The sequence below is a fragment of the Zea mays genome, chromosome 7 (assembly GCF_902167145.1).
Source record: "Zea mays cultivar B73 chromosome 7, Zm-B73-REFERENCE-NAM-5.0, whole genome shotgun sequence".
NCBI lineage: Eukaryota > Viridiplantae > Streptophyta > Magnoliopsida > Poales > Poaceae > Zea > Zea mays.
In genome coordinates, this window is record NC_050102.1 from 104,327,823 (window position 1) to 104,347,536 (window position 19,714).

The 19,714-nt window shown below is 43.7% G+C and overlaps 1 long non-coding RNA gene and 1 pseudogene across 1 annotated transcript; one reads left to right on the forward strand and one right to left on the reverse strand.

The window, feature by feature from the left end:
* Positions 1-2,013: 2,013 nt before the first annotated feature.
* Positions 2,014-2,935, reverse strand: LOC109940858 (serine/threonine-protein kinase SAPK10-like; annotated as a pseudogene).
* A 4,061-nt stretch (positions 2,936-6,996) lies between these two features.
* On the forward strand, positions 6,997-9,704 carry LOC109940972 (uncharacterized). Its single transcript, XR_002263786.2, has 2 exons — positions 6,997-8,498; positions 8,648-9,704. It is a non-coding gene; the product is annotated as an uncharacterized lncRNA (long non-coding RNA).
* The last annotated feature ends 10,010 nt before the right edge of the window (positions 9,705-19,714 follow it).

A 19,714-nucleotide genomic window follows, 5' to 3' on the forward strand; every position in this document is an offset into this window, starting at 1 on the left:
GTTTAGGTGTGATAACTACCATGGGTTTACGCATGAACAGAAAGTTGTTTTACCTGTGGACATAAGCTTAAAAGCTATTAGGTTTGCTAGGAAAAATGATTTAACTATCGGTGACTATAATGACTTAATGATGGATAGTATTGATGAGGTGATCGATAAGAGGATGATGGCTCTAAAGGATATTAAGAAAGACAAGGTCATAGTTACTAGAGCTTATAACAATAAGGTAAAGGCTAAGTCATTCTAGGTTATAGATCTTGTTTGATAGACAATCTTGCCACTAATAAGGAGTAGGGACAGGAGGTTTGGCAAATGGTTACCAAGCTAGGAAGGACCTTACAGATTTGTGTAGGTAATATCTAGTAATGAATATATGTTGCAGACTTTGCAAGCAATATCATCCTAGTGTACGATAAGATGCTTAGAAACCAATGTTCTCACATCAAGTTGATAATAGCCTGTACCCAGTGATTTTGGTTTGCTTAGTTTCCCCAAAAGGTAGAGGGGCATGTGTTGAGCACCATTTGTGGCTCTTGGGGATGGCCGAACGATCCATCCATGTGGCCCAGATGGTCCATGCTCCAAACGTTCATAGGTGTAGCTTGGGTAGTCTGCAATCAGATTAACTTGGACGAGAGTCCTTATCTCGTGTGTGTGCTTATCCAGCTAATCACGCAAGAATATGTTAGGATACTCCTAGGAACAAGTCTAGACCCCATGTATATATGAAGGGATACAATCAATTGGTGCATAACACAGTTAATCGAATCAATCTATTTACTAGTTCCTTTACTTTCTTGCCTTACGAGTAGCAGTAATTTAGCTATAGTATTAGTATTCCTAGACCTATTCTTCATCTCTATTCGTATCTATGTCGTCTAGGGACGCTCCGGGTGGCCTGCTTATCCCGGAGCACCCCCAATAACTCTCCTCCCCGACAAGGACCCTCCCGGGAGGCGGGTTCTAGGGTTCTCTATGAAGAGAAGACCTATGTGCCATCGTGGACCATCTGGGCCCTACACGCGGACTGTCCAGTGACACAGAGAGGAGTTGCTCCTGCAGCGAGGTCGTAGACCGTCTAGCTCTCGATCGCGGATTGTCCTCGCTCCCGCAGATAGCACCACTAGGAGGTTCACCCCTAGTGTTTGGCCCCAAATCGGAGCCAACAATCCCAAATCCTCGGTTGGTGCGCTTATAGTTTGTTTGGTAGTCAGTGGAATGGAGGGGATTGGAGGGGCTAACATCTCCTTCATATTCAAAATTGAATATCAAGAAGATTTTAGCTCCTCCATTCCTCTGACTCCCAAACAAGCCATTAGGAGTTCCAAAACCACTTGTGTATTTAACTCAAAATGTAACGAGTGTCGTACTCGGAGAAAAAAAATACAATCGATAACAACTATAAATTTGATAGTACAATGTTGGGCAGAGACTGTTGTGCCTGCAACAGTCGAGCAGCCAGCTAGTCATTAGCATACCAAAAAATAAAGGCTATAGAAGTTGTTGCAGGCCGCAACTACAGTTATAGATGTCCAAATGGGTCTGCAGCATCCTAGTTTTAAAATAGGAGGATAGTTAAGAAAAACCTAGTTGCATAATCAGAAACTCTGGCATCATCACATATTTTTCTTTCAAAAAACTATAGTCATGCATGAATGATGATTGCTAGAAGCAGTACACTTAGCTATTTTACCTTGATGGAAAAACAATAGGGATTTATTTTACACCTTATACACACACTAGGTGGGTGCCCGTGCGTTGCAACGGGAACATATAATATCATGATAACTTATGTATAAATATGTGTTATACTAAAAAACAATTTCGTAATAATACAAGTACTTCACCGTCCCTCGGCTGGGAATGCAAAAACAAAAGGTCTTCTCAAAGGAACCAAGTTTTAGCAATAGCAATTCCAAGGGCCAAACTGTTGTAAAACACTGGTGGTACACCATCCAAACACAACAGTATGAAAAGAGGCATCAGCATCAGGCATGAACAACATCTGCAGCAGATACTTGCAAGCACAACAACCTGCCCCTTGTCTCTAATTATCTTGGTAACCTGCGACACAACAAAGTATTCAATGTTGTCAAATAGCATACACGATCTCCCCACTGCTTTCCAGGTCAAGACCGGCATTTGAGTCTAGGTCCTCCATGTCATCGTCGAGGTCAATGTCATCATTCAGAAACTAATTGAGTCCACGTGAACCAACTGCTGGAATGGTCGCCTCAACCAGGATCTGCATGAACTTATTCATGCTCTGCATCAGTTGTTCAGGCTCCTCGTACTGCTTACTCATCGTATTGTCATCCATTAGGTCAGCTAGGAGGTTTTTCAAGAACCATGGATGGTGATCGTCTGTATAGGTAACATCAGTAATTCCTTCAAAGCAAACATGTGTCAAGAAGATAATGAAAGTATTATTTGCTTCTTACCAGCATCACGTATGGCGTCACTCCGCATGACCACACATCAGCAACCTTAGTTCAGTAACAAAGAGTTAGTGACTAATTTAGCATTCGGACCTTCCAACATAGTTCCCTATTATGCATGACTACAAATCGTGCGTGTATAAAATGTTTTGACAAACAAACATGTTGTTCAAGTGGAGAATAATAACATGCACACTGAACATAAACAGTATGTCAAGTGTAGAATAATTAACGACACTACGCATAAAACCTTTCCATTGTATTCCTTCTTCAGAAGAACCTCATGAGCAATGTATGCAGGAGTTCCCACTATAGATTTTGGCTGCGAGTGTAGAACTGATGAGTACATTGTAAAAAAGGTTATAAACAGAGCAACAATTTAAGAACACAAATGTCACACAAGATGACCACATTCTTTTTAAACGCCTGATAACAATATCTACTAATATAGTTGAAATTATAAGCAGAAGAGTTCAGTTATTTTTTTCTTGACTACATCATGGGCGGCTAATTATAGCTATTAATAACTTTACTCCTCATTTGGTAAAGTGTGCCCTGCTAATTGCAACCGTGTTTCATTTACCCACTAAATTTGTAAGCATCTATGTTCAGCAGCCTCCCGATGCATTTGTGTCGCATCCAGCACCTATTTGTTGCCAAATTTATTCCAATAAATGTATGGTCTACGCTTTAATGAGATAAATAGATTTAACCAAGATCCAAGATGGGAATCATGATAAGAATATTTGCAAGCCCTTTGACTAAATCAATCAAATTTGAGGCGACTTACGTTAATAGATCCATCAGTGAAGTTGATTTCGCCACCAAGATAGGTACGATGCATAGTTGTCAAAAATACCTTCTTCACAGCTCTATTGTATTTTGTTTCTGCTAAAAAATTATGCATGTAACATGTTTCTTTAGAAGTAATATTTAGTATGCAAACATGGATGAATCTAAAAACAACATGGATGATTCTAGTTGGTTAAAACAAATAAAGAATCTTCCTGGGGAAACAAATTATCTATTTTCGGTGCACTCCACTGATCTGCACCTCAAACGATGCAAAATGGTAAGTACATATGATTGCATAAAACAAGATCACTACTACACAAGTAAACAAGATATCATCCAACAAATCAAGAGAGTCATATGTTCACATACATAGCAAAATGTCACATTATAAAGATCTACTATGAGAGCTAGAGTAAAGCAAACTGCTTGTTGTAAATACTTGATAAGAAAATTTAGATATCTCCATACTTCAATCAGTAAAAACATTGCAAACCTGACTTTCAGCATATATTTTTAGTGCGTCTATTGTAATGCCAATATCCATTGGTTATTCAGCTTTATAACCCAACAAGATATCATCCAACAAATCAAGACCTAGCAGTAAAGAATCATGCAGTTAGCAATTTGAGAAATAGAACTTTTTTAGTAAACAAGATGCATGCTGTGGCTTGAGATAACCGAAGATGGCATGTTATTTAGTGGTCTCATGAGCCTCCTTACCCCGACCCACAGCTCTTTGTTCTCACCTCAATTAGATGAAGAACAATTAGAAGGTTGATCCAAAAATTCAGTAAAGCCAGGAAATAAATGTAACGTACAAGACAACTTTAACATGCAATGTTGTCACACTCAAGAAAATAAATGTGTCACCAGAAACCAGTCTTTTTGAGCTAACAAAAACACTCTAGTCTGTCATAAGTAGATGCCTCCTTGGTTGCCCTAAAAGTAACAACAAATACTGCAAGGGTCATAGTAACCTAAATCATTATGAAAGCATCATTGTTTGTGATAAAAAATAGTTACAATAAATTTGTTTCTGAATCAGGGGAACTAAGTTCATTCAAAATTAACACCACATCAAAATATAAAAACAACACTATAATACTATGAGGTTGATTTTTCTCCAAGAGTAACTTTCTGCTTTATTTATTTACATTTCATTACAGATGTATTGAAAAACAAATAATACTAAATTGGGAAGCTCAAAGGTATAATGTGTTGATTTAATGACAAACCCACATAAAAGGGGACACCCAGATGACCAATTATGGATGAAGCACAAAAGTTGGGAGCACTGCCGCTGAAGTTAGAGGCTGACCAAAATGGCAATGCCAAACTAAGATCATCTGCCAATCGCTACAACTGAAGTAATGATACCGAAAATAGATAAAAGTGTTCAATATCAAGAACACCACTGCTCACACACTCCCTAATGTAATGATACCGGGTGTCGATATGTTTACTTCTCTCATGGTACACAGGATTTTTGCTCAGTTCTTGTGCTGACTGGTTGTCTATCAAAAGCTTGAAACTCTTCTGCTCAGTACCCAGTAGGTCTGCAAGAAGCCGGTTTAACCAAACACCTTGACAGGCTGCTATTGCAGCTGCTATATATTCAGACTCACACGATGAAAGTGATACTACCTTTTGTTTTTGAGAAGTCCAGGTGATTATGTTCCTGCCCAGAAAGAAAACTACACCACTGGTACTCTTTCTCTTTACAAGATCTCCAGCATGATCACTATCTGAGTAGTTCTGACGCCACCCCTCTTAGGTATCTACACCCGAAATGCTTTGTGCCTGATATGTAACGGATAATCCTCTTGACAGCAGCCCAATGTTCTGCATTTGGTGACTCCATAAATCTACTAACCATTCCCACCGAGTAGGACAGGTCAGGTCTGGTATTTACCAAATACCTCAAGCTACCAACAATACTCCTATATCTGGTTGCATCCAAACTGTGTTCAGGTTTACCTGATGTCAGTTTCAGATGTTGCTCCATTGGAGTGTAAACTGGATTGCAACCTGTCATTCCACAGGCTTCAATTATTTTCTCTGCATAGGCACTCTGGCCAATGGTTACTTCACCTGGCTTTTGTTTTACTTCAATGCCGAGATAGTAACTCAGTAGACCCAGGTCGCCAGCGCTGAGCGAAGCTGCCGCCCTCGCGGGGAGCTCCGTGGGGAAGAAGGAAGTGGTGCCCTCCTTGAGCTACGCCGGGGCGAAGGCGACGCTGCCGTCACCCATGGGGCGGAAGTTGAACCGGCTGTGGACGGAGCCGTTCGTGCCCTCCCCGGTGGCGTAGATGTCGGTGGAGTTGTGCGTGAGGGAGCAGCTCGGGTTGTGCGAGAACACCGATTAGGAATACGACATGTCGTCGGAGTTGATGCTCCGAGTGCGCCCCGTGTTGGCGCTGTAGGTCCGCCTCGGGGGCGGCGCGGGCGCGCCAGGCACTGCGGCGGCGGCGGCCGCGGCGCTCCCGCACCGCAGATCGCCATCGACCGGGAGGAACGACGCGAGCTGCGACTGAGGTAGCAGGGAGGAGGACGGCTGCTGGGAGGCTGGCGGCGGCGCGAGCGCGTCGGTGGAGAGGGAGAGCGGAGAGCTGGAGTGACTCTAGGTGGGGCTTCTTACCCCCTACCACGGAGGAGTCGTCGCCGGGTGGATCCCCGTGCTTGGGCGCGGTGAGGTGGAGGAAATCCCGCTCGACGCAAAATCCGCGGCGGTCGTGCGGAATCCGCGGCGGCCGTGCGGAAGCCATGGCTGGCGGCGCGCGGGGGAGGTAGTTGCTGGCGCGTGCGGGAGCGGCGGGTTGCTGGAGCGCGAGCGTTGCGGGAGCTGGCGCGTGCAGAAGCAGCGCGTTGTTGGAGCGCAGGCGTTGCGGGAGCTGGATCTTACCGGTAGCGGCGGGTTGCTGGCGCGGTTGTTCCGTGGGCGTAGGGAGGCGGCCGAGCCGCGCCATGGCTGGCTGCGTGGGAGCGGAATCCGCGGCGGTCGTGTCGAATCCGTGGCGCGCGCGTGCGGAATCCATGGCTAGCGGCGCGCGCGGGAGGCAGTTGCTGGCGCGTGCGGGAGCTGGCGCGCGGGCGTTGCGGGAGCGGGAGCGGTCTACACTGCCTCCTTAATAGTTAGTAGAGATTTCATCAAAAGAAAAACGAAAAAGGAAAAATAATAAGAATAAGCCCCCTGCTCGGCCCAGGCCATTTCGGCCCTGAAATCCATGCACACGCTCCCTTCCGCGCCCACGTTTCCTTTCCCCTGGTCCATTCTCAGGTCGCTCCTTGTGCCCGCGCTCAGCCACGCCCATTTCCCTCCCTCCCTCTGTTAGGCCTTGTTCGTTTGTGTCGGATTGCACCTGGAATCGTTCCAGCTAATCAAAATTTGTATAAATTAGAGAAGTAATCCGGTTAGGAATCGTTCCGACCCACCAATCCGGCACAAACGAACAAGGCCTTAGTCGTCCCCACCTATCATCATTTCCCCCAATGGGCTCAGAGTGCCGCGCGTCCTCACCGCCGACCACCGTCCTGCCTCATCGACGGAAACGGCTGAGTTAGGTACCGATTTGTCCCCATCCATTGTGATCATGTACCCACACACCACCTCCGTCCTCCCCTCGTCGTAAGGCCACATCGCCGCCGTCATCATTCCCTGCCCATCGCCACTACTCCTTGCTCGCTGGAGTCTAGCTGGACGCAGCACCCCCCCTCTCCGGCTACATATAAAAGGAATGCTAGGAGCTCCTAAAGAACCCGCACCAAGCACCATTCCTCCTCCTCCCCTCCCCTGAGCTCGAATCAAGACAACCCCACCACCCTCCCCATCACCGGTGAGACCCTCGCTACCCCTAGGATCGTCCAGAGCCAAATTAAGTTAGTCCCCAAGCTTCACCAGCTCCGCACAATCACCGTGCACCCCACCCCGACCCGGATCACCGACCACAATCCCCGCCGACGACCTCACCTCCGCAGTGGCGATTCGCCCCACCGTGGCCAACCTTCCCCGGTCCACCTCCGATCAAATTAGACCCACCCCTATGCTGGCAAGCTGCCACCATGCTAATGCACCCACCCTATGCCCTGAAACCGAGACGCCAGCGGAGAACCACCGGTGAGCCGTCATGGCGGTTGGTCCTCCCCCGCCCCGACCAGTTCACCCCCCCTGTCCGAGCCGTAACATCGTCCCCCCACCCCCTCTGACGTGCGGGCCCAGCCTGTCCTGCCATCACCCCGCTGTCCCCTCCCCATGGGCCTACAGGGTCGCTCGCGCGCGCTGCGCTGCTGGGCCAGAATCCAGCCCCGAGCCCACTTAAGAAGAAATTTCTTTTCTTTTTCTATTTCCTATCCTTTTCATATATAAGAATACTTATGTGCACAAAATACAATTAGTGGTAAAACGCACTTTATAAGTCACATAAAATGGTTAACACGATATTATATTACCTCTAAAAATATCATTGTTTGGTGTATTGTTTCTTAATTGTTTTGCTAGACGAAGCAGTGGTTTAATTACATCCCGGAAACCCTAGCTCCAAAAGAAGGTCAGGAACCTGACCTCCCAGAAATAGAACCTTCGTATCATGAGAACTTCGACGAAGGCAAGTTCATTCTACCCTTGATGCATATATTACCTATTATTTTCCGTCACAACCCAAACTGGAAAAAGTGAATGGATTAATGCATATGTGAGATGTGTATAAACTTGCATTAAATAGCCAGCATATTTTCAAAGAAAATGTGGGATACAGGTTCTGCATTAAAAAAAGATATTTTACCAAACCAAGGTATGATGAAGGGTTATCACCCTTATCACCTTCAGCAGGATGATTGGGACTCCCTGGTGTGGGAGGACCATCAAAGGAGTTGGCTCAGCCCGGTTAGGTGTGAGCATGAAGGATTGTCCTGACTCGTATAAAGATCGTTTGTCATTCTTCACTGCCTATTGGTACTTGATTTCAATCCTCTGAAGGTATCAAAAATCAAGGTAACACATGTTAAATATAAAGACCTTTGTCCTGTGTTATAACACTTCTTCGAAGTGTTAAAACAAAGGACGAAGGGTCTTAAAGAGAAGCATAATGAAATAATATGAAAAATGACAAAGTGAGTCTCTTTATGAAACTTATCTCATATGTCTTAGCATTTTATTTCATCTCCACTAATGTTAAACAAGTTTACAAGCACACCTTGGGCTCCTTAATACGGGATGGCATGAAGGTCCTTCGAAGGCTAAGCAGCATGAAGTTATGGCTCTTGAAAAAGGTGCTTTATGCAGAGCACTGTTCACCTATTTATAGGGAAGATGAACTGCCTTTGTACAAAATTACAATCATGCTCCTCAAGGTTTTATACACATTGTTTACAAATGACATCAGGGTAGTATTATATTTTCTCCTTTCTCTTCTACGCAGGTCTTGGCCTTCATCGTATGAGAGCTTCTCTGCTGCCTAGCATTCCAAAGGTACCGACTTTGGTTCACACCTTCGCTACTTGCGCGTATAGGCGAAGCTTCTTTATATTTTGCTTCGGCCAAAGGCCAGCTTCGTCCATCAATAGAAGAGCACCTGAAACACACTTGCTTATGCCGAAATGAAGGTTAAATGTGGACCTTCGGCATAATAGGCCTCCAACAGTAGCCCCTTGCAAAATGAGTTTGTTCTTCATAATGATCTTAGATCGCAAAATAGAAGAAATTAGGAGGCCTTGTGTCGAAGGTCCAAAAAACACCTTCCCGAAGCTCGTTATGAATACCCTGACCAGTAGGGCCTAAATCTCAATGAGAGCAATAGTTAAGTTCAAAAAATCTACGGGTATAAAAGGAAGTGACACCCAGCGGTGTTAGTACGACATTTGTTGCTTTTGTGTCTGCTGTTGTTAAAGCCTGCTTTGCCTTTGAAGCTTACTTTGATCGCTTTTTTCCACCTCCAAACTAGCCTTAGCCAGTTGAAAGGTACACTTTTTCAATAGAAATGGCAGGGGAGTATCTTGGTGCTGGTATGCCCTTGGCACCTTCATCAAGCGTCCAAGAGACAAGGGTTGAGAACTTGGCTACAACAATGGAGGTTGCCGCCTCTCAGGCCAAAGTCGGCGTTGTGAATCCATCTGAGGATAGTGATGACATTGATATTGGAGAAGACAACACTACCATCGTCCTACAAAGCCAAGTCACGTGAACTTTGGCAAATCAAAAATCAAATGAGGACACATTGAGGTACTTAACCACTTTGGCTATATTGACAATGTTGATTGGGTGCGGCTAGGAGGTGATGATTTAGTGCCAAAGCCAAAAGAGGACAAGGTTATCGTGCTTCGAAGTTTTCTGAAGGCTAGGGTTAGATTTCCTTTGCATAAGACAGTAGTTGTAGTTTTGAAAAGGTTTAACATATACCTTCACCAGCTTACTTCAAATGCCATAGTGTGTTTAGGAATTTTTATTTCAGTTGTGTGGAGTCCAGGTGTTGAGCTTGATGTCGAAGCTTTCTGTGAGGCCTTTAGCCATTCATGAATTACACTTTCAGACAAAGGCAACTAGGGGCCTTCACAACAACTTTGGTTGTTATAATTTTTCTTATCGGAGGGTGTTGGTCACTCGTTCTTAAATGTTGTGAATCAAGAACAAGGCAACACAATTGTTAAGGATTAAAGACCTTCATCCTCTAAAGCATTGTATCCTCTTGGATTTAATGATCATTGGACGAAGGTTATGAAGGACATGCCTTCATCATGTTATAAATAAACAAGAATGTAAAGAGATGAACACATCAAGTATTATTCTTTTATTCATTTGTATTTGTACTCCATAAAACATGTATGAATATCAACAGAATTCATATTACATTGATACCTTCGGCTTGCTCAAAGGTGACGACGCGAGATAGCGATTACAATTCAGCGTGAACAGTACGATGCTACTGTTCATCTATTTATAGGCACGGGACGCAACCCATATAAAAGTACATTTATGTCCCCAATATTCACTTATGATCGTAATACAAGTCATTAAGGACTAAGTAGTTTTCCCCTTCGGTCAGCATCATCATCATACTTCATCTTCGTTACGAGTCGAAGTTGTCAATCTGGCGATAGGTTCGGCGTGTACTCTTACCATCCTTAGATCTGTCTTCATCTCTCTCACACCCGGTTTTGGAAGGTAAATCGAAAGCGAACCATGTACGTGCTAGGATCAGAACTCACGTACACAACGATTACATAATTGGACATCATCACACAATGCTTGAATTAAATAGCGGAAAGGTACTTTATTACATCAAGATGTCCAAGACATCCACATAGTCTATTACATAACCATTGTTCAACATAACTATCAAAGTGCGGAAATACGAAACGTAGATGATAAGCCTACACAAGCAGCTGACTGGGAGTTTGCCACTAAGAAAGAACTAGAACTCGTTGTAGTCCTAAAACTCCTCGAAATCTTCCATGTTGCGAGCATCACCTCCTGAGCACTGAGAACAGTGGGGACAACCTGGGGTGGCGTGGTTTGTAAAGCAAGGGTGAGTACACTTCAACGTACTCAGCAAATGTCCCGTTTGGCTAAAGTGGACTAGTTGTATGTGGAGTTAAGGTTAAGCAATTGCTTTTAGTTGGTCAAGTTTTATGATTATAAGTAGAGCCAACTTTTAGTAATAACCCAGTTATTACCCAGAGGCACTCCCTCCAAGAGGAAATACCAGAGATCAGGATTATAATCACCATTGTTAATCATCACCATGAAAGTAACCATTGTTCTTCTAATCGAAGAGGATCCCAAGGCTGCTCTTAACCGTGAGCACGACTGATATATCAGTTTCTAACACTCTACTGAGGTTGCACACTTTACCCACAAGCCGTGATTCTCATTCTGCCTGGGGTTCTAGCCTCCCCATTGATCACTACCAAGGTGACCTAGCAGGGTCTCACTACGTAGCCTTTACAAAGATTTCCCAAAGGTCATAACCGCCCGTTAGGTTTCTCCAGTTTGATAAACACATTACATCTCCCGAAAGGAAGGGTGACTAACTAAAACCAAATCAAAGAACCTCTGCAACCAACCTCGGCAGAGCAAGTACTGTGCCCGGACCCCATTGACGGCCCTACGGCAAAGCCAACTACTCCTCCGGTTCCTCTAATTAATCAGCTAAGGGCGTCCCATTCCACCCTCATGGTTGCACTATTATCCCGAGTTGTCACTCCCCAAACAGGTCCTTAAGGAGAGGTACTCAGGAAAGAGCCTGAGCCCCCTAAAGTAATCACAAGGACCTCATCGGGATAACCTCATCGTATCATAAAAGATCACATCATGTTCATTGATTAAGTTAAAGCAATAGCATAAGCTAACCATGATTAACCCAAAAAGCTAAACAAGGGTAAGGGAAATACAAACTAGTCAAACCTTAGGTTTTCAATAAGGTAACGCAGGACAATGAATTATAAAGTATAGTAGGACATAGTAGGTCTGAGGACACTTGCCATCACCAGGTTGTTGCTCAGGGAGGTCTCCAACAACACACTCAGGAACCTTGGACTGCTCGATGTCTAAATAAAGCGAGCATGCATTCAATACATTTGGAAAGTACAAATGAACATCACACCAATCATGTACAAACATTGGAACACATCTTAAAAGGACACATTACTACATAAGGGATAATGGATTCAAAGTATAACATAAACTATGGCATAGATCAACTTTATTTGAAAATAGGTTATTATTTCCCTAAGTGTTGCTTACAAGTACATAAACATAGATCAATTTATTTTATTGTGACCTAAAATTTAGAACAGAGGTGAACTGATGTAATACGTATTATTAATCTCACAAGACTAAACATGTTTAAATCTCTAAGGTTCTCCTTTCATTTATTTTATTAAATAAATAAAACATATGTTGGGGACTTGTTCTCAAATGCTAAGAGTTAAGAACAAGGCAACATAAAAAGTGTTAAATATTAAAGTCCTTCGTCCTTAAAGACATTATGTCCCTTCGGATATAATGAATTCTGGACGAAGGTTACGAAAGAAAGGACCTTCGTAAGTTCGATAAATGATGGAGAAGAATACATATATGAAATGCGAATAATAATACAGATATCGTCATTGACTTATTTCTATTTAACAAATTCATAATAACAAATTATAAATGTACCTTTGAATTGATGAAAAGTAAAGGTACAGATGTGATGCAAAAAGCGAATGCCAAGTCCGCGTGAACCTATTTATAGACACGGGACGCAGCCCGTGTAAAATTACATTGATGCCCTTTACATTTATCAGTAACTCTATAGTAACTCTTCAGGGTCTAGTTTGGCTTTTCATCTTTAAGTCGGTTCCCCTTTTCTGCTGTCATGCCGAAGCTTATCTGCGCATAGCTTCGTTATGATCTTATCCTTCGCCACAATCGCCTTTCGTCCCACTCAAGCTTCGTCTTGACCATACCCGATTCCGAAGATGCCTGCTCACACATTTCACTTGGAAAACATTGTCAAATCATGTTGTTGAGGACCTTCGGAAGCCGAAGGCCCCCAACAGTTGCCCCTCGCAATATTAATTTGCTGGAACGATAAATTCATATTGCGATATGGACGAAGGCTTTAAGCCGAAGGTCCGAAAAAACACCTTCCCTTTGCTAGAATAGCAACAGTTTTGACAAGTGGGACCCTCTAGTTTTCGACGCACTAGGTGTATAAATAAGAGCTCACCACGAGTTTATTTGGCATGCTCTCTTGCCATCTGCTTTTACTCACCCAACTTTTAGCCTGCGCACAACAATACTTGCTTGGCTTTTTAAATTTTTAAGCTTCAGTTTCGAGAGCACTTTCTCAACATTTGCAAAGATGTCTGATGATAAGAAAGCTGTTGATGATTCGAAGCTAAGTCTTTCTGAGGAGATGCATCTGGGCTTTCTTCAATCAATGTCGAAGACTAATACAGAGAAGATTACTAGGGAGATTTTGGAGGGTTTATCTGAAGATACTGGTGACAGTGACAGTTATGATGTGGATAGTGGTGGTGAAGACTCCGAAGATCGACCTTGGCGACCAAGCCATGCGGTTTTTGGTAAATCCAGTATTAAAGAAAATCATCTTGTCAATATGAGGGGCAGATACTTTCGGGACTTATCTGTTGTGAGGGCTGACGAAGGAGAGAAGACTTGTCCGACTCCTGAGGAAAATGAAGTCGTGGTATTCCGAAGCTTCCTGAAGGCTGGACTACGATTTCCCCTGAGCAGCTTTGTTGTGGAAATACTGAAGGTATTTGAAATCTAACTTCACCAACTTACCCCCGAAGCAATCATAAGGATGAGCATTTTTGTGTGGGCCGTGAGGAGCCAAGGTTTGGAACCTAATGCAAAAATTTTCTGCAACATACATGAGCTATTGTATGAGACAAAACCCTGGGGTAAAGAGCAGTATCACAATAATTTTGGCTGCTACAGCTTCAGCGCACGGTCTGGGTCAAGCTGCCCCGCGCCAACCTTTCGAAAGAGGTGGCCCGGCGACTGGATGACAGAATGGTTTTACGTGAAGAATGACTTGAAATCACGAGAAGATATTAAAAGTATCATTATGCGCCCTATCTGGCAACGCTTCGGCCTTCGGAGACCGAAGGTGGAAATGAATGAAGCAGCCGAAGAATGCCAGAGAGCCTTCAGTGTTGTTTGCTCTTTTATTGGGACAAGGGATTTGGTCCAAGAACACATTGCCTTCAGAGTATGGCCACTTGTGGAAAAATGGGAAATGCCGAAGGAGACCATTAAAGAAACTGACGAAGGTGGACTAGTCAGGCTGAAATACACATTCAAATACGGAGATAAATTCGTTGAGCCAGATGATGACTGGTTGAAAAGTATTGAGGCCATCAGTGATGAATTGCTTGGTGTATACTCAAAGGCCGAAGATACTGCATTATCAGCGGCCTTCGGAGGCCGAAAGAAGAAGAGGCTCAACCGAGTGTTTGATGCAATTGGGTTTGTTTACCCCGACTACCATTATCCAGCGCGGGGTCAAAAAAGAAAGAATACATCTTCTGCGAAGGAAACAGCTTCAGCCGTTCCTAGCGAGCCGGCGCCGAAGAGGAAAAGGGTAAAGGTTCTCACACACCGGCCACGTTATATTGAACTGGCCGCAGTGCCTGAGTTTGCCGGTGAGACCTCTTCGGCCACCGAAGCTAAAGAACCAATTCCGCCGCCAGAAAAGATAGAAGAACCGAGGACTGAAGAAACAAAAACTTCAAAAGTTTTAAGTCCTTCAGCAAAAATTGAGGCAATAAAAAGCCAAAAGGGTCCAGTAGTGACCCCGAAAAGAAAAAGGATGATTAATGTTCTAGATGTTTTGGAGACAATTAAGTCTTCAAGCGCAACTCCGAAGCAAACTGTTGAAACTTCTGAAGTGCATACTGAAGCCTTTGTTGTCGAGGCTTCAAAGCAACAATCTGAAACTGAAGCTGGGCCCTCAGAGCCCACCAAGGTAAAACCCTTGGAAGCCGAAGAAACAAAAATGGCAGAGCCAACTTTGGTTGAAGAAACTGACACCGCCACACCCAAAGCATCCTCCAAAGTCCTCGATTATATTGTACGACATGCTTCAGGAAAAAGATTATGTGAAGAAGAAATTTTTGAAGCTAATCACCATGCCCGAGAATTGAAGTATCCAAAGGGGGCCTTAGTATTCAATGGCACAGACGAAGATGACTTCTTATACTACCTCCCAGACAACAAAGAATTATCTGTCTGCCGGGAGATGGCTAGGAGTATGGGGTTCCCGAAGCTTGAAGCTGGCCTCTGCGCTATGACAAAGGACGATCTTGTAGATAGCCTTGCATATAATAGTCTGAAGGTATGAAAATTGTATATTTGGAAATCTACAATTTTTAAATTATTCTTTTATTGTTATACTAATTCTTTTCATATAGGGTTTAATACTTAGCAACGCTTTGAGAGCGCAAAAGAATGCTGAAGACGAGAGCTATAATATTGCTTTCAACAACCTACGAACAGAGGTTATTAAGCTGAGGAACGAAGCTTTGGAAAAAGATAAAATTCTGCTTACATTGGTGGATAAGATAAAGGAAGACGAAGCTACTTCTAAAGCTCAAGCTGAGGCTCAAAAGCGCGAAATCGAGGATCTTCGGAAACAGCTAACCAGAGCCAAAGAAGAACGCATACTTGAAGAGACGAAACGAGAACTTAGTGATCAGTGGGCAAATCATTTGGAGAGAAATGTTGAAGAGCTTCGTGCATCCAAGAAAAGGTGCTATAACAAATCCATAGAATGTGCTAAGAAAATAAAATCCAGCTTTGCCAGCGTTGGCGCATTCTCTAGCGAAGAAAACTTCACAAGGGGCAACCCCGAAGGCCCGATTGAATGGATTAGTCACGAAGCTGAGGCCTTTGAGGAAATTTTGAATAGCCGCGGAGACATATGCGCCTTTTCAGGTGCCAGAGGGATTGCTACTATTTTGGAGAGGAAAGGCTGTGAGCATGTAAAATCTTTGGCACAATCCGAAACTGCCCTATCCTCCGAAGATATAAAAGACCCTTTGGCCGAAGCAAGCCTGGTCGGTGGAAAATTTTTCACCGACATCTGGGACAATGGTGGCCGAGAAATGGCTCAAGAAATTATTCAGAAAAGCGAAAAAGGCATCCATGATGCTAGAAAAGTAGCAGAGGCTGGTGAGAAAAGCGCAGAGCCCGAAGGGCAAATATGTATTAATTAATGGTTTTTGACTCTTCGTTGTAATTTTTTAATTTTCGAACTTGTTCATGGTTTGTAATAGTAATATGTCCGTATCTTCTCTTCCCTCAGAACCGGCTGAGCTATCTCCGGGCCCCCACACGAAGGGGGATGACGAAATTAGACAAATGGCCGAAGCCATAATGGATAAAGTTGTTGATCAGCTTCTAAACGAAGCTGCAGAAGTAGTGCTAAGGGAAGATTAGACGCTACTGTAAAAAACATTTAGATTGTAATGCTTGCTGAGAATCATGTTTAATATTTTTGTAACTTTGGGTGTAATATATTAGCTGTTTATAATTCTATTCTTTACGATGCATGAAACATCATGTACATACCGTTTTTGAGCCTTCGGCGAAAAAACACCTTCCCTTCTTTTCATGCTTCGTAAAAATCAGTAATTAATCCTCGTAAAATCAATAATCAATAGATCCTTCCACTTCAGAGTTTTGACGAAGGTATAACTTTTCAATGGCTATTTTTTGTGCCTTGTCACTATTTCTTCAAAACAATCTCTGAATATCGAGACCCCCCTTCTTGCGTTGTTGATGCACTATGATGTATGCTGTTATGCTATGCAAATGATGTAATGATGTGATGTTGTGCAAAATGATATTTGCCGAAGGTTGACATTTATTTTTCACTATAAGCCTCCCTTAGGAGCTTCTTCGCCTTTTACTTCAGCGGAATCAGCGTTTATTTTTCGCTGTAAGCCTCCCTTAGGAGCTTCTACGCCTTTTACTTTCAGCGGAATCAACGCTTATTTTTCGTTGTAAGCCTCCCTTAGGAGCTTCTTAGCCTTTTACTTTCAGCGGAATCAGCGTTTATTTTTCGCTGTAAGCTCTGCATTCCCTTCGGAACGACTTTTGAGCAGAAAACTTACACTGCGCTCCCTTAGGAACGACTTTTTGCTGCTTCGAAGAAATTGCACTGCGTTCCTTAGAACAAATTTTTGATGGTTCGAAGGTCCTTCGTGCCACCATAAATTCTTATGCTTAGGCAACTCGAGCCTATGGAGAAGATATGTTTTCATTATGGTGAAAAACGAAACTGTTACAAGAGATTGAAATACGATAAAAAACACTTAAACTTCCCACAATTGTTCCTTATTAAAATGAAAGCAATACTGAATGCGAAAATGTGAAAAGCTGTTGCCGAGGTAGGATATTTGTCAGTAAATGTGCTTCGACTCTGGCACAGTGCTATTGACTGTGCGAGCTTCGGACTCTTCTCTGAAGTCTCGCTGGCTCCCTTCTGGCTGCTGACCTTGTTGTGTTGGTGGTGGCGGTGGAGGCTGTTGCCAAGATGCTTGGGGTTGGCTTGCCGAAGCGACAGAAGCTGCAGGGTGATTGCCTACATATTCTGGAATGTAAGGCGAATGGTACGAAGCAGTATGCATGACCTGCTTCGGCTGGCTCTGTTGTGCTGCAGCTTCTGCTATCTCCTTTTGCTTCTGGATGGTAACATGGCACATCCTGGTGGTATGGCCCTTGTCTTCACCACAGAATAGGCAGTAAATTTTTCTTGGCTGATCCCCAAATCTTCCCCCGAAGCCCCTGGCGCCTCTGCCCCTTGGCGCTAGCGGCCGGAAAGAGCTTTGCTGCTGCCCCAAAGCTTGTGAGGAGTATTGTGGCCTTTGCTGTTGACTCCCTCTATCATCAGTTTGTAGAATTGTGAATTGACCTGACGTTCCTCGGATGGAATCTGCCTCCGAAGCCCCTGGTCATTTCAGAGAACCTGAATGCTTCCTCCCTTCTTTGGCGAAAGTCATTGCCAGCTCGAATATACTCGTCCATCTTCTGGAGCAGCTTCTCCAAAGTTTGGGGAGGCTTCCTGGCAAAGTATTGAGCTGCAGGTCCTGGCCGAAGTCCTTTAATCATGGCCTCAATGACAATTTCATTGGGCACTGTTGGTGCCTGTGCCCTCAGACGCAGGAACCTTCGGACATACGCCTGAAGGTACTCTTCATGATCCTGGGTGCACTGGAATAAGGCTTGAGCAGTGACTGGCTTCGTCTGAAACCCTTGAAAGCTGGTTATCAACATGTCCTTCAGCTTCTGCCATGAAGTGATTGTTCCTAGTCGAAGAGAAGAGTACCAGGTTTGTGCAACACTCTTGACGGCCATGACGAAGGACTTTGCCATGACTGCAATATTGCCACCATACGAAGATATGGTTGCTTCATAGCTCATCAAGAATTGCTTCGGGTCTGAATGACCGTCGTACATGGGGAGCTGGGGGGGCTTGTACGACTGGGGCCATGGTGTAGCCTGCAGTTCTGTTGACAGAGGAGAAGCATCATCAAAAGCAAAATTTCCATGATGGAAATCTTCATACCAGTCGTCCTCGTTGTAGAAGCCCTCCTGATGAAGCTCTCTGCGCGGAGGCCTTCGGTTCTAGTCATCTTGAGCAAGATGACGAACTTCTTCCGAAGCTTCATCTATCTACCTCTGTAGGTCAGCTAGACGAGCCATCTTTTCCTTCTTTCGTTGAACCTGTTGTTGGAGCATCTCCAAATTTTGGATTTCTTGATCCAAATCATCCTCCTGAGGCGTCGGACTAATGGCCTTCCTCTTCTGGCTTCGGGCTTCCCTAAGAGAAAGGACATCCTGATTGGGATCCAGCGGCTGCAGAGTGGCAGCCCCTGTGGCTGAAGCTTTCTTCGGCGGCATGACGAAGTTATGCTTGCCGAAGGTGTTCAAAACTCAAAAAATGGACGTGAGTTCACCGGAGGTGGGCGCCAATGTTGGGGACTTGTTCTCAAATGCTAGGAGTTAAGAACAAGGCAACATAAAAAGTGTTAAATATTAAAGTCCTTCGTCCTTAAAGACATTATGTCCCTTCGGATATAATGAATTCTGGACGAAGGTTACAAAAGAAAGGACCTTCGTAAGTTCGATAAATGATGGAGAAGAATACATATATGAAATGCGAATAATAATACAGATATCGTCATTGACTTATTTCTATTTAATAAATTCATAATAACAAATTATAAATGTACCTTTGAATTGATGAAAAGTAAAGGTACAGATGTGATGCAAAAAGCAAATGCCAAGTCCGCGTGAACAGTACGGGAGTACTGTTCACCTATTTATAGACACGGGACGCAGCCCGTGTAAAATTACATTGATGCCCTTTACATTTATCAATAACTCTATAGTAACTCTTCAGGGTCTAGTTTGGCTTTTCATCTTTAAGTCGGTTCCCCTTTTCTGCTGTCATGCTGAAGCTTATCTGCGCATAGCTTCGTTATGATCTTATCCTTCGCCACAATCGCCTTTCGTCCCACTCAAGCTTCGTCTTGACCATACCCGATTTCGAAGATGCCTGTTCACACATTTCACTTGGAAAACATTGTCAAATCATGTTTTTGAGGACCTTCGGAAGCCGAAGGCCCCCAACAACATACATCTACATTAGTTCATATTCAAACCTAAAAATTAGTGTGCAGACAGTGACTGAACCTATTTTATTTAAACAGAGAAAAATTCTATGAACATTTTGCAATTTGAATCACTAAATTTTGAGTTCATAAGCAAAAGATATGAAATAAACAAGTTTTCAAGTTTGAAATATGAAATTAGAGCTAAATCTATGATTAAATAAAAGTTCAGGGCTAAATCTGCAAGATTACAGGGGCCTGCGAGTGAAAACCAGGGACGGCGGGTTGATTTCCAATAAACCGAGGGTCTCTTTAAGAAAACTACCGCGCGAAGGGGTATCAGGTGAATCTAACCGTTGGAT